Source organism: Cibotium barometz, chromosome 30 (assembly GCF_041138505.1).
Source record: "Cibotium barometz isolate CiBa-2024 chromosome 30, ASM4113850v1, whole genome shotgun sequence".
NCBI lineage: Eukaryota > Viridiplantae > Streptophyta > Polypodiopsida > Cyatheales > Cibotiaceae > Cibotium > Cibotium barometz.
Window position 1 is genome coordinate 52,392,365 of NC_141075.1, and position 13,236 is coordinate 52,405,600.

The following is a 13,236-nucleotide window of genomic DNA, read 5'->3' on the forward strand; positions in this document are numbered from 1 at the left end:
AAGAGGCTTTGAGTAGCGTTCAACATCGAGTCGAGGTCCACATAAGGGACAAGCATTGTAACCCAAAATGGACAAGCCTGCACGAATAATGAACCAATTTATGACATTAAAAAATGAGTTATTGTGTACACATAGACCGACCAGGTTGGATGAAACGTAAAGGGTTGACTGATTTTACCTAAACATTCACCATATCCGAGCCAGTCATGCATCATCCACATAAGTATGCCTTGCACTCGTACCTCCCATCTTGTCAAAGGTTGTGACATGTCTCGCACAGTAATACCATCCCATAAAGTGCGTAGCTCTTCCACAAGCGGTGCCAGGTATACATCCATATTTTTGACCTTGTACTGGCACGATAAGGGCTAACAACAAATGACCCTTTTTTGTGGCCAGCCATGGCGGGATGTTATAGTTAACCAAACAGACAAGCCATGTGCTCCATGATGAGCTGCGTAGACCAAATGGATTTACACCATCCATAGCTAGGCCTAGACGCAGATTCCAAGGATCTCCTGCAAACAAAGGCCACTTGTTGTCTATGTGTTTCCAAGCATCGGAATCGGTAGGCACTCGCATCACACCGTCTATGGATTTGCTCTTTGCATGCCATGACATTAATTGGGTTACGGATTTGCGTCTGAATATGTTCTTGATTCTCGGGATGATAGGAAAGTGTCGAAGGGCTTTTGTTGGGGCTGCTTCGCCCACAAGGTCTTCCCTGAATCTTTTCGCTCCACACTTTGAACATATGTGTAGGTGCTTATACTCGTTGTTGCAAAAAAGGATGCAATCATTTGGACATGCATGAATCTTTGTGTAGTCCATGCCCATGGACTTTAAAAGCTTCTTAGTGTCCCCACGCGTCAGAGGCATGTCATTCCCATCTGGCAAAAAATGATCTTTCAAAATCCTGCAAAGGATAAGTAATCTTTTCGTATTTAGAACTATAAAAACAAGTTTGACTATTTTGGTGCAGTAAAGAAACTTTCAAGTGCACTCTACTTGAACAGTTCAGAGACACTAGCATCCAACCATCCATAAATGGATTGAAGATTGAGCATCGCGGGTGACGCACGCAGAACAGAGATCTTTGCGCCATTGTAGAGTGGCAAAGGAGGTAGTTTTTGCATGGTCTGCTCTTCTTTGTCGGCTTCTGATCGTGGAAATTCTGTCGTATACACGGAATCCACGTCATTGCGCCCACCATCGTGGTCCTCATCCATGTCGTAAAAAATGCATCCAACATTTCTCCCATGTGTTCATTCTTTGTCATGCTCGTTTGCACATCGACTTGGAAACGGAATATGCAACCCTATGCAGTAGACGTGTTAGCCCAAACATTACCCATGAGTAGCTTCGAGTGCAAGGAGAAAGGGCCATTGATCTTTGGACGGATGGGAGTCTTTATCCACCAGACCCCTCGACGAATGCACCACCACCATTCCGAAATGTTACAATGCTTGGGTGACGGATTTAATGGGCTACTTGGTTACTGCACAAGGTTGTACACATTATACTTAGAAGAGCTAGCAAGACGGAGGGACATTCAACAATGTTTTAAGCAACATCAAGCATCTGCAAAGCAACAAAGGAGATCAAAAGATTGACACAGAGAGTTGATGAGATCTCGGAGCAATATGCAGAGCAAAAGAAGAAGCTTGAGGAGCGTGCACGCACCATTGATCAAGTTGTAGACAACTACATGTGTCTTCGATACACAACACGTAACCTTAGGCATTGTGTTGATCACTTCACACACCTCCCCATTGGTTATCATGCAAGGCAGAGGAAGCACAAGGCTGTTTGTCTCCTCTCCAGGCAAGGAGGAGCCCACAAAAGGCGTGTTCGAACAGCCAAGTATACAACTTCACTTACAATGGCATCACAAGTTAGGAATTGCACAAAAGGCTTAGCAGCCATTAGAGAACCCATATAGAAAGTGGGAAAGCATCTCTATGGATTTCATTATTGGCTTACCTTCTACCAAAAACAAGACCATGACTTGATTTGGGTGATCATAGACAGGTTGGCAAAAATGTGTAGGTTCATTCCGACCTAGTCAACTGTCAAAGCTCCTTTAGCTCAATTATTTGTAGAAAAAATATATGGCCTTTATGGATGGCCTAACAATATCATAAGCCATTGCAATGCAAATTTCACCATCTACTTTTAGAGGGTTGTGTTTTAGAGGTTGGGGACACACAACTCAATCTAAGCACATCTCACCAATCCAAAAATAGATGGGTAGACCAAGAGAGAACCAAGTACTAGAGGATATGCCTCAAGCATATGTCAATAAGATGCAATAGGATTGAAAAGGATATCTTATAATCTACTTTTAGAGGGTTGTGTTTTAGAGGTTGGGGACACACAACTCAATCTAAGCACATCTCACCAATCCAAAAAATAGATGGGTAGACCAAGTACTAGAGGATATGCCTCAAGCATATGTCAATAAGATGCAATAGGATTGGAAAGGATATCTTATAATCTTAGAGCTTGCTTACAATAGTGACAAGCATATAACAACTAAGTATAGTCTATTGATGCTCATGTATGGCTATAAACCTAGAGAAATGGGGTTGGCTAGAAAGCTTCAACATGTTATGGATTTTTTATACACAATAATGAGGACATGAAGTCTCTACTCTCATCACCAAAACATTTAGTAAGCACAAGATCGTTATAAAACTTTTGTTGGAAGCATTCAAAGAGTTTGAAGATGGGACCTACACCTAGGCTACCTCCAAGATATTATGGACCCTTGAATATCGATCCTTAAGAGAATAGGGATGATGGTATATAAGTTGGAGATTCCTCCTAAGTCATGGGTTCATCTGGTATCTCATGTAAGTCATTTAAGGAAATGCTTATTGTGCAAGAGTATAATAGCATCAATGAGGGAATTATAGTGGAGTATGAGAACCCCCTAGTATATCTCATGAAGAACCAAAGTGGAATTATAGTGGAGTATGAAGAACCCCCTAGTATATCTCATGAACCAAAATGCATCTTGGATTTTCATAAGCTACATACATGACATCATGGAAAACTTTACTCAAGTGGAAAGACTGCTATCTCTAGAGGAAGGGTCCACTTGGGATCATGTTTGTGTTTTGAACAAGCATATCTCACATTTATTTTCAAGGATGCCAACTGTTATTTTAGAAGGAGAAAGTAGTGTCAGGACATAGACCCTAAGGTTGGATAGTTAGGACAAGACACATATAGTTCAAAGTCAAGGGGATATGAGTTCCTATAAAGAGGAGTGGCTAGGCAGTTTTATAGGAGTGGCAAGGTAGAGATTAGCACTATTCATTCCCATGCCTTCACATTTTGTATGTGGATTTGTGAGAAAGACAATAAATATGAGAAGTGAATTGAAGCCTCAAAAACACCTTTAAAATTACTTAGGCATACTGAAATTTTGTAAAAATTCTGCCCAGCTTTCCTCCACCCATTGTAAAGTCACATGGAATTGTAACATGCCTGAACTGTGTTGAGATTCAAGCTCGATGTCAGTGTGTGCCAGCTGTGCTATGTGCTGGCATGTTAGGTAGCAGCATGTGTGAGACATAAATGACCATGTCCAACTGGTCATAGTGTGTGGACATTAGCTAGGGTTAGCTGAGTGTGGACACAACACATAGTGTGAGTTGTGTATTATGGCTTTATGCATTGTGTGAGAAGGGAGATGGCTTCCCTCTATGGTTAGGGTTTGTAATATACAATAGGGTTTGCTCCTGTGTGTGTGTCTCCTCTCCCTCCAAAAAACTCTTCATTCGAAACTTCCACACTTGAAAGTTAGTGCGATCAAGCTTCTCTCCAACAATCTGTATCGGACCATCTCCTATTGTTGCAAAAATATAGTAGATGTACCCCTTTGACAAGTTGTATGCCGGACCTGTAAAGCTTCAAATCTCTCCAAATCACATCAGATGCTTGCAAATTGTGTGCATTAACATCCCACAATGATTCATTGTAGGTCATAAAGGGTTGATAAGGAAGCTAATCAAAGATTATGGAAACAAGGGCATTTCAGCATTAAACATGTCTATCTAGCTCCTGATCACTATAACTCCCGTCAAATAGAACCTCACCGTGTGGATGAATGCGTGTTATTTTTTGGTGCAAGTGCAAACAGGCCAGGAGCGTGTGCATACTTGATGCTTGTAAAGAATGATGACAAGAAGAAAGGAATTCCAATGAAACTAAGCGAGGTAACAGAGGAGTTGTCTTATCTTTGGTGTTAGCATAATCACCAAGGATTATTGGGAGGCCTAGGGTAGCCCACCACTCATAGGAGACATAAGCCTCATAGTTGCTGATACAAACATAGCCAAATCCATAGGCATCCTACAAGATACAAAGATCAAGACCTTTAGATTAAGCTTCCTTCACATATTTGTGGTGATGGATTTTTAGAGCAAAGGTCATACACGAAGGCCTTATATGAGACAAGGAAGAATCGTTCCATGGGAAGACTCATATGTTGACAGCTTTTTGAACCGCTTTGGTCAACATATGTAAGTATGTTAAATTTACATGGTATCTCAATAAAGAACCCCTCTAGCTACTAGAAATGGCTTTAAATTCACATGGTATCTCAATAGAGAACCCCTCTAGCTACTGGAAATGGCTTTAAATAATAGGCTTCCTTACCCTATTTTTGGCTGTATAATGATACCTTTATCTATGATTGCAATGCTTGAAGATGATTTTGTACAATGCTAAGTAATATTCAAGCTCTCTCTCTCTCTCTCTCTCTCTCTCTCTCTCTCTCTCTCTCCCCCCCAATTACCTAATAGCACGCTATCCTAGGTGGAGGGATTTCTATGATGGGAATTGACATGTTGACCAATATAGCAACCCTCTAAAAAAGAGGACAAAGTTTTGGAGGATTGGCAATCCTTTATAGGAAATAATTATAGCACCTTCTTCAAATTGTGAAATGGGATGAGGCAACCAACAAGCTAAAAAAGGTAGACCCTTGTTCCTTGCTCTCTACTACTTTCCCCCTAGTACGTCTAAATATGTAGCAGAAAAAGGCCAATCTCCTTGTATAGTCCTAGATGAAGATATTTGTGAATTTTCAAAAGAGGGAGACATTTTCCTCTTAGGGGCCTTTAATGCCAGAACCTCTAACTACCAAATAGGTTTATGGAGTCTTGTCTCGGAGGAAGACCCGGAGCTATACCTACCTCCTCAACCAAATAATGCTCAGTTACTGGCTCACAAGCAATGGGTAGAGAGGTCTTCGAAAGTGTTGCATTATTTTTCCATATGTGTAACAGATGCCTTGCTTATTCACATCCAAGATGCAGATACACCGAAAGAAGCATGGGGTATATTGTGCCGAATGTATGAGACAGACACTGGTGCAAGGAAGATACAACTAAAGCAATAGATTCACAGTGTAACACGAAGGAATCGGAGTATCCATGAGTATGTTCAGGAAATCAAGGGTCCTTGTCATCAATCCATGCCCCAATGGATGATGATGATTTGGTTGCTCTCACATTACGTGGTTTAGGCAAAGAATACAAATCTTTTGACACTTCCATCTCAGTAAGGTTGGGAGGAATGCCAGATTTTAATGAGCTTATGTCATTGCTCATTGTGGAAGAATTGAAGCTTGGACTTGGTGGTATGAGTCTTACAGGTGGTGCATCCTCGTCGAGCAATGATGAGCATGCAAGGAATCAGGCTTTTTACTCATCTAGAGGCTTTCGAGGTAGGGGGAGATTTACCCCTCGAGGCCGTGGAGGACATGGTTGGAATGACAGGTCTACTCAACCACAATCAAATCAGAATTTTCAGAATTCACAGTCGTCATTTGGATCACGTGGAGGTCGTGGATTTCAATCCCATAGGGGGAGATTTGGAACAGGTGCTCGTGGTAGAGGACGATGGCAAGGTCCTCAACAAAATTTGAATGGGATTGAATGTCACTATTGTGGCAAACTTGGACATATGGCAAAAGATTGTTACAAAAAGCAGAACGATGTGAGGAATGGAAGACCACAACATGGGAATTATGCATCTACTAGCAACAATGATGGGATTTCAAATCATCTTTTTGCAATGAAGCACGTTATGGGGACAATGGATTCTCAGAATGCAGGAGATGAGTCATGGTATATGGATTCAGGTGCCTCAAACCACATGACATGTCATGGGGAGTGGTTTGAGAAGATGCAACCATTGGATACAAATGGTTATGTGGTCACAGGAGATGATACTCAGCATCTTATAACACATGTTGGCAGTGTGCCTTTGAGGATGCATGATGGAAATGTGAAGAATATGTCAGAAGTGTTATATGTACCATCCATCACAAAGAATTTGGCATTAGTAGGCCAAATGGTTGAGCAGGGATTACAAGTAAGATTCAATGAGAATGGCTGTTTTGTGGAAGACTTTAAGCATGGCTGTAGATTGATTGCCAAGGGCAAGAAGGAAGGAAGGTTGTTCAAATTGGATGCAGGCATACCAGAATTGAGCTCAGCCATGTTTTCAAAGAGCAATGGGATTGTGCAGGACATTGACATGTGGCACAAGAGGATTGGACATGTCAATATACAGAGATTAAAGAACATGCAAACAAGAGGCATTGTCAGTGGATTGCCTCGATTTAAATATGATGGACATATGCATGTTTGTGAAGCCTGTCAGTTTGGAAAGCAGGCAAGGTTGAGGTTTCCTAGAGAAGGAAATATGAGTAATAGGCCACTTGAGATAGTGCACAGTGATGTATGGGGCCCAGCACAAAATCCATCTATCAAAGGAAGCCTATACTATGTGACATTTATAGATGACTTCAGCAGGATGACATGGATATATTTTTTGAAAGAGAAGAGTGAAGTGCTGGAAAAGTTCGTGGATTTCAAAGCTCTTGTAGAAAAGCAATATGGCTGTTGGATTAAGTGTCTGAGAACAGATGGAGGTGGTGAATACACCTCAAAAGCTTTTGAGCATTTCTTGCAGAAGCATGGGATAAGGAGACAGTTGACATGCAGGTATACACCTCAGCAGAATGGTGTGGCTGAGAGAAAGAATCGAGTCATATGTGAAGTGGCAAGGGCAATGCTCAATGAAAAGAGCATGACAGATTACTATTGGGCAGAAGCATGTGCTACTGCAGTGTATATCCTGAACAAAACACCTACAGCAGCTATTCATGGAAGCACGCCAGAGATGCGGCTTACAGGTTACAGGCCAGACATTGGACATCTCAAAGTCTTTGGATGTGTAGCTTATGTCCATGTGCCTGATGAAAGAAGACGGAAGTTGGATCCTAAGGCAGAGAAATGTGTATTTGTTGGATATGCACAGGATCGAAAAGCCTACAAATGTTATAACCCTCAAACTAGACAAGTAGTCATCTCACGTGATGTGGTGTTTGATGAGCTTGCTAGTTGGTATAAAGCAAAAGATGAGGGAGTTATTGACTCACTTGAGGCAGATGTGTCTGTGAACTTGCCATCACACGCAAGTTCTAGTTCTACTACTATGTCTGGGCCAACAGCAGCAGCTGAGAGTAGCAGTGTACGTCCATGGTCAGGACGTTTGAGGCATGAGAGCGTGAGCACTGGGAGTAGTGCTATGGATAAAGGCAAGAAGAAAGTCGAAGGAATTGGGATCACAGGTTATGAGTCATCTAGTTCTGAGAGTTTGGATGAGGAGCTCGGCATACCTGTTTTACGCACACCTGGTGCTAGGCAAGACAGATATGTGCCACCACATGCTAGAGTTACAGGTGTGCAGAGTGACCCGCATGCATTGCGGAGATCCCAGAGAGTCAGATATCCAGTTGAAAGATTGACATATAGAGATTTTGCTATGCACTATGCATACATGACATCTATGGTAAAGCATGTGGAACCTACATGCTATACAGAGGCTATTGGAGAGCATGTATGGGAGAAAGCCATGGATGAAGAGATGGATGCTTTGGACAAAAATGATACATGGGAATTGGCTGAGTTACCTCAAGGAAAGAATGCAATTGCTTGCAAATGGGTGTATAAGGTAAAGTGCAAGTCAGATGGCAGCCTAGAGAGACATAAGGCAAGGCTGGTCGCTAAAGGATATGCACAAACTTATGGTCTTGATTATGATGAAACTTTCAGCCCAGTGGCTAAGATGGCTACAGTGAGGTCTATCATTGCACTAGCAGCACAAAAAGGTTGGGCTTTACATCAAATGGATGTCAAAAATGCTTTCTTGAATGGTGAACTACAAGAAGAGGTGTACATGGAATAGCCAGAAGGATATGTACATCCAAAATATCCGACTTTTGTTTGCAGGTTAAAGAAAGCAATCTATGGTTTGAAGCAAGCACCTCGTGCTTGGAGTGACAAGATCAGCAGATATCTTGTCAGTATTAGATTTGTGGTTGGAAATGCAGACTCTTCACTTTATGTGAAGAAGACACATGATGGTATCGTGATGATAGTCATTTATGTTGATGATTTGATTATCACAGGTGATTGTGGGAAAGGCATTGATGAGGTTAAGGCCTCTTTATGCAAAGAGTTTGATATGAAAGACCTTGGTGATTTAAGGTTCTTTCTTGGCATTGAGGTGATAAGAACAAGCAAAGGTATATAGCTGGTGCAAAGGCAATATGCACTTGACATGCTGGCAAAGTATGGTATGACAGCATGCAAACCAATGTTGACACCATTAGAGCAAAACATGAAGCTTAGGGCTGATTTGGGTGATGAGCTTGATGATATCACCATGTACAGGAAAATGGTTGGTAGCCTTATCTACATGACCATTACGAGGCCAGATCTCAGTTATGCAGTTGGTTTGGTGAGTCAGTTTATGCAGAGTCCTCGTAAACCTCACTTGGATGCTGTGAGACGAATTCTGAGATATGTCAAAACTACCGTGCATTATGGTCTTTTCTATGAGGCAGGAAAAGACATGCATGTCTATGGATATACAGATGCAGATTGGGCCGGTAGTGCATATGACAGGAGGTCTACCAGTGGCTATGTTTTCAGCCTTGGTAGTGGAGCTGTGAGTTGGAGCAGTAAAAAGCAACCTACAGTTGCTTTATCTACCACAGAGGCAGAGTATCGTGGAGCAGCCATAGCTGCATGTGAGGCTATGTGGTTGAAGAAGTTGCTAGATGATGTCAGGCTACAGAGTGATATGAGAGTTGTCATTCATTGTGACAACATGAGTAGTATTCAGCTTGCTAGCAACCCAGTTTATCATGCCAGGACCAAACATATTGAGGTCCACTATCACTTCATTAGAGAGAAAGTGCTAGATGGGCATGTTGATTTGACATATGTGCAGACAGATGAGCAGGTTGCAGATATCTTTACCAAAGCACTTGGTAAGGATAAGTTCGAGTATTTTCGTACTAGATTGGGAGTCCTAGAGATGGACATGTCGAGCTTGAGGGGGAGTGTTGAAATGTCAAGCTCGTATACAGCTGGAGGATAGCACATGGGTGCTGATGACAGAGTGACAGTATGGTAGATAGATATCGTGTGGTGTGTTTATGACCGCGTCCAGCTGGTCATGTGTGGTGTGGACATTACATTAGGTTTACTTTGTAGTGTGGACATAACACTATGTTGTGTTCTCCTTTGTGTGTGTGTGAGAGAGATGGTGACTATGGCTTCTCTCCTTCTTTATGATTGATGGATATGGATTAGGGTTTGCTTCTCTTGTGTGTGTTGTCTCCTGCTTCTGTTTTTTATCAGCTCCTGAACTATAATGTGTTCTTGCATCCTTTCCATAAAGGGGTAAAAGCTATGTCCTAGAGGTCAACACACACATGGCCAGGTGTCAAACATTAAGATGGTTTGACCCTAGACCTAAGACAATCGTATTCCAGGGTTAACTGAAGACTGCATGCATTCTCAAGAATATATCCAATAAAGTTAAACTCATTAATGATTTACACTAACACGTCAGGCAACTTCAAAAACTAAGTAGTGCTTTGATAATTTCCATGTGGTCATGCATTATAGTTCATGCAATTAATCGAACAGTAAAAATTAAAGAGAGTGGGCATGGAAGAATTACACCTGAAATTGGAGATCTCCTTGATTTGATGAGACAGCTTGCAATTTGATGTAGATATATTTTGATGAACATTGCGACAGTCTCAAGACTTAGAAGCGAACCCACCTCAAACTTTTCAACCTGTACAATTAGCTAACAAACACTATACCTCAAGAGGCACATCAGTGTGAAAAATTAAAGACTCATTTAAGGACTCCAAACTAGAAAAAACTTGAAAACACTAACCTACCTACCAGTCACCACACTACTACTGAGGATATGGTAAGAGGATGTTGTAGAGTCCTGGCTCTAGCCCTAAGGCTAAGCCTCTATCCGTATCATCCAAATAAATAAAGTCAGCCTCGGTAGTGCCATGAGTTTCATCCATCCATTCATCGTCTCGTTAGATATATCTTTTTCGTTTTCCCATCCACATAAACTCATCAAGAATGTAACCATGCGAGGATAGTCATCTTGTGGAAAAGGAAAGTCTTGGGCTATCGGGGATATGTCCTCTACGGAGTAGGGGTCAGTCATGGTCAATAGGCGTATTAGCCATTCTAATTCCTCAACATTCTCCTCTCTGGCTAGTACATCTATATGATCCAATTCGGTTTTAATTACAGGATAGCACATGTGAAATATCTGAGAAAGGTACAGATGATACCTCACACCAAAGGTGGGAGTGGATGAAGTGTGTGATGATCGTGCATTTGCCATATCTGCAAACACAGATATAGCATCAGTAGGTTTATGACAGGTCAATCTAGTTCTTGATTGTATATGGATATTTCTCCTCTTAATATGCTCTTGCTCTTTTTATTATTTTTTGTTTTTCTTTTCGTTTCTTTTCTTTTCTTTGTGTGAAGCTATATATATACATCCCCTTGAATTAGGCGTCAGGGGAGAAGGTTAGGGAGGAAGTAATAGAATGTCGAGCGTGATGATCCCTGGATCAAAGCCATTTTTAGTAGTTTTTAGGGTTTAAATAGGGTCAATTATGGTCATTTTGGATGCATTTCCATAGTATTTGAAAGCATATGTGTGTGGAATGTCATGGTATTTGCATGCATCATGATTGTCGATGTTGTCCATTGGTGTAAGCACATTACATGGGTATGGTGACGATTAACATTGTTTTATACATAAAGAGGAGGTTGTATGTAAGAGTGAAGAGAGAAGACAGAGATCGAGGGGAAGAGAATGAGGGTTAGTATGATGAGTTTCGAATTCAAGCTTTGAGGATGGTTAGGTGGGAACGCAAGTTTGGAGACCTTAATGTGGTTACAAATGAAAAGTTTCAAATAAAAAAATGGAAGGGTGGGTAGTTGTAGCACCCGTTGGTACCCGCCAACTTCTTGAGAGAATATAAAAGAGAGAGAGAGAGAGATCGCTTCTCTCTCTGGCTAACGTGAAGAACACGAGGAGGAGGAGGAGGAGGTAAGCCTGTTTGTTTGTTTGTTGTTAATTTATGTGTGTGAACTCTGTACATAAAGAGAGAGAGAGAGAGAGAGTATGGGTGTGTGCGTGTCTTGTATGGAAGTGGGCCGCCTGCGCATCACAAGGAGGACTAGTCGGTGCGCCTAAGGGGCTGGCTGGTGGGTCATGAGGAGGCCGTGTCTCAAGGAAACGCTAGACTCTAGATGCGCCATGCGCTTACCGGGCTGACTGCCTGCGCTCAGGAGATCTTGGCGTCGTGATGAGCGAGTGAACACCGAGAGCCACGTGCCAAGAGCCAGGGAGAGGTGGCTGCGCACGAGGCTGGCAAGCCGTTTGTGCGCCATGGTGGGCCGCCTGTGTGTCATGTACACAAAAGGGGTCAAGCCCCTCCATCTAAGGTTGAGCGGGCTGGTCATCAGCCAGGTGTGCCTGAGCACTAAGGTCATGGGGCATAGGCCAAGCCCAACGGATAGGGATGGTTGCATGTGCGTGGCCGGCGCGCATAGAGAGACTCCACGAGGGAGGTGTACAATAGGGCTGGCAGGCCGGTGCGCTACAAAGAGGCGGACACAGTAGTGTGGTCGCCTAGCATGTGTAGCCGAGGGAGGTGCACGATAAGGGTTGGCTTGCTCTAGTCGCCATGCTGGGGGCTCGACCCCAAGGTGCGTGCGCCTTACGGGCTGGCCGACAATTGGCTTTGTGTGGTAGGCTCGACAGATAGAACTTGGTATAGCATGAGTAAGGCCGGCTGCGTACCAAGAAGAAGAAACCACCCATACGGATTGGCCGTGCGTATGAGGCGGCTAATACACATGGGCCAGACAGTTGGACGGCTGTGTGCTTGGCAAGGAGTGACGCTTGGCTCAGTGGACAGAGCCTAGGCCGCATCTTGGAGCCGACCAGCATACACATGGACAAGGTACCATAATGGCGGACCTTCGCCACACTACTAAGGGGGATGCTCATGAAGAGAGCAAGTACACACCTATGAAGGCCACTGTTTGGGAAATATCTGGACAAGTGAAGCAAAGGGGACAGAACTGACAACCCCTCCAGATATCCAACAAGGAATAATGCTACACTCTCCCAATACCTCAATGGAGAAGACACTAGGAAATACGAACGTGTGCTATGAACTTTTCTGACAAATGACAAAATATCGGGAGAATACTACGATAACAATGGAAGCAAAATGTAGTGTGAAATACGCTTTGGGAAATATCTGGACAAGTGAAGCAAAGGGGACAGAACTGACAACCCCTCCAGATATCCAACAAGGAATAATGCTACACTCTCCCAATACCTCAATGGAGAAGACACTAGTAAATACGAACGTGTGCTATGAACTTTTCTGACAAATGACAAAATATCGGGAGAATACTACGATAACAATGGAAGCAAAATGTAGTGTGAAATACGCTTTGTTTATTGGATTTGGTGTGCAAGTGTTTGATTTACAAGACAAATTTATGAAGCTCTTTATGATGAGAAGAAATAAAGAGCAAGGAAAATCTTATCTGGCTACTTCTTCTTGATGTTGATCTTGATGAAACCTTTGTGTGCTTTCCGATGATGTCTCCACGATGAACAATTCCCTCACGACCCTCAAGGGGGTTGAATTTTACAATACTTTGAAATTTTAAAATACAAACAATTACGAGGGTTTTCTAATATGTGGCTATATGAATGTGTGAATGTGACATTAGGATTTTGCTTTCCACCAAAAATTCGCTTTTGATTCTTTGTTGCTAATGTCTT

General features: G+C 42.5%; 1 pseudogene; it reads right to left on the reverse strand.

Annotated features, from left to right (window-relative positions):
* The window catches only part of LOC147621640 (uncharacterized), a 2,657-nt pseudogene extending 1,931 nt beyond the window's left edge, over positions 1 to 726 (reverse strand).
* Between the last annotated feature and the right edge of the window lie 12,510 nt (positions 727 to 13,236).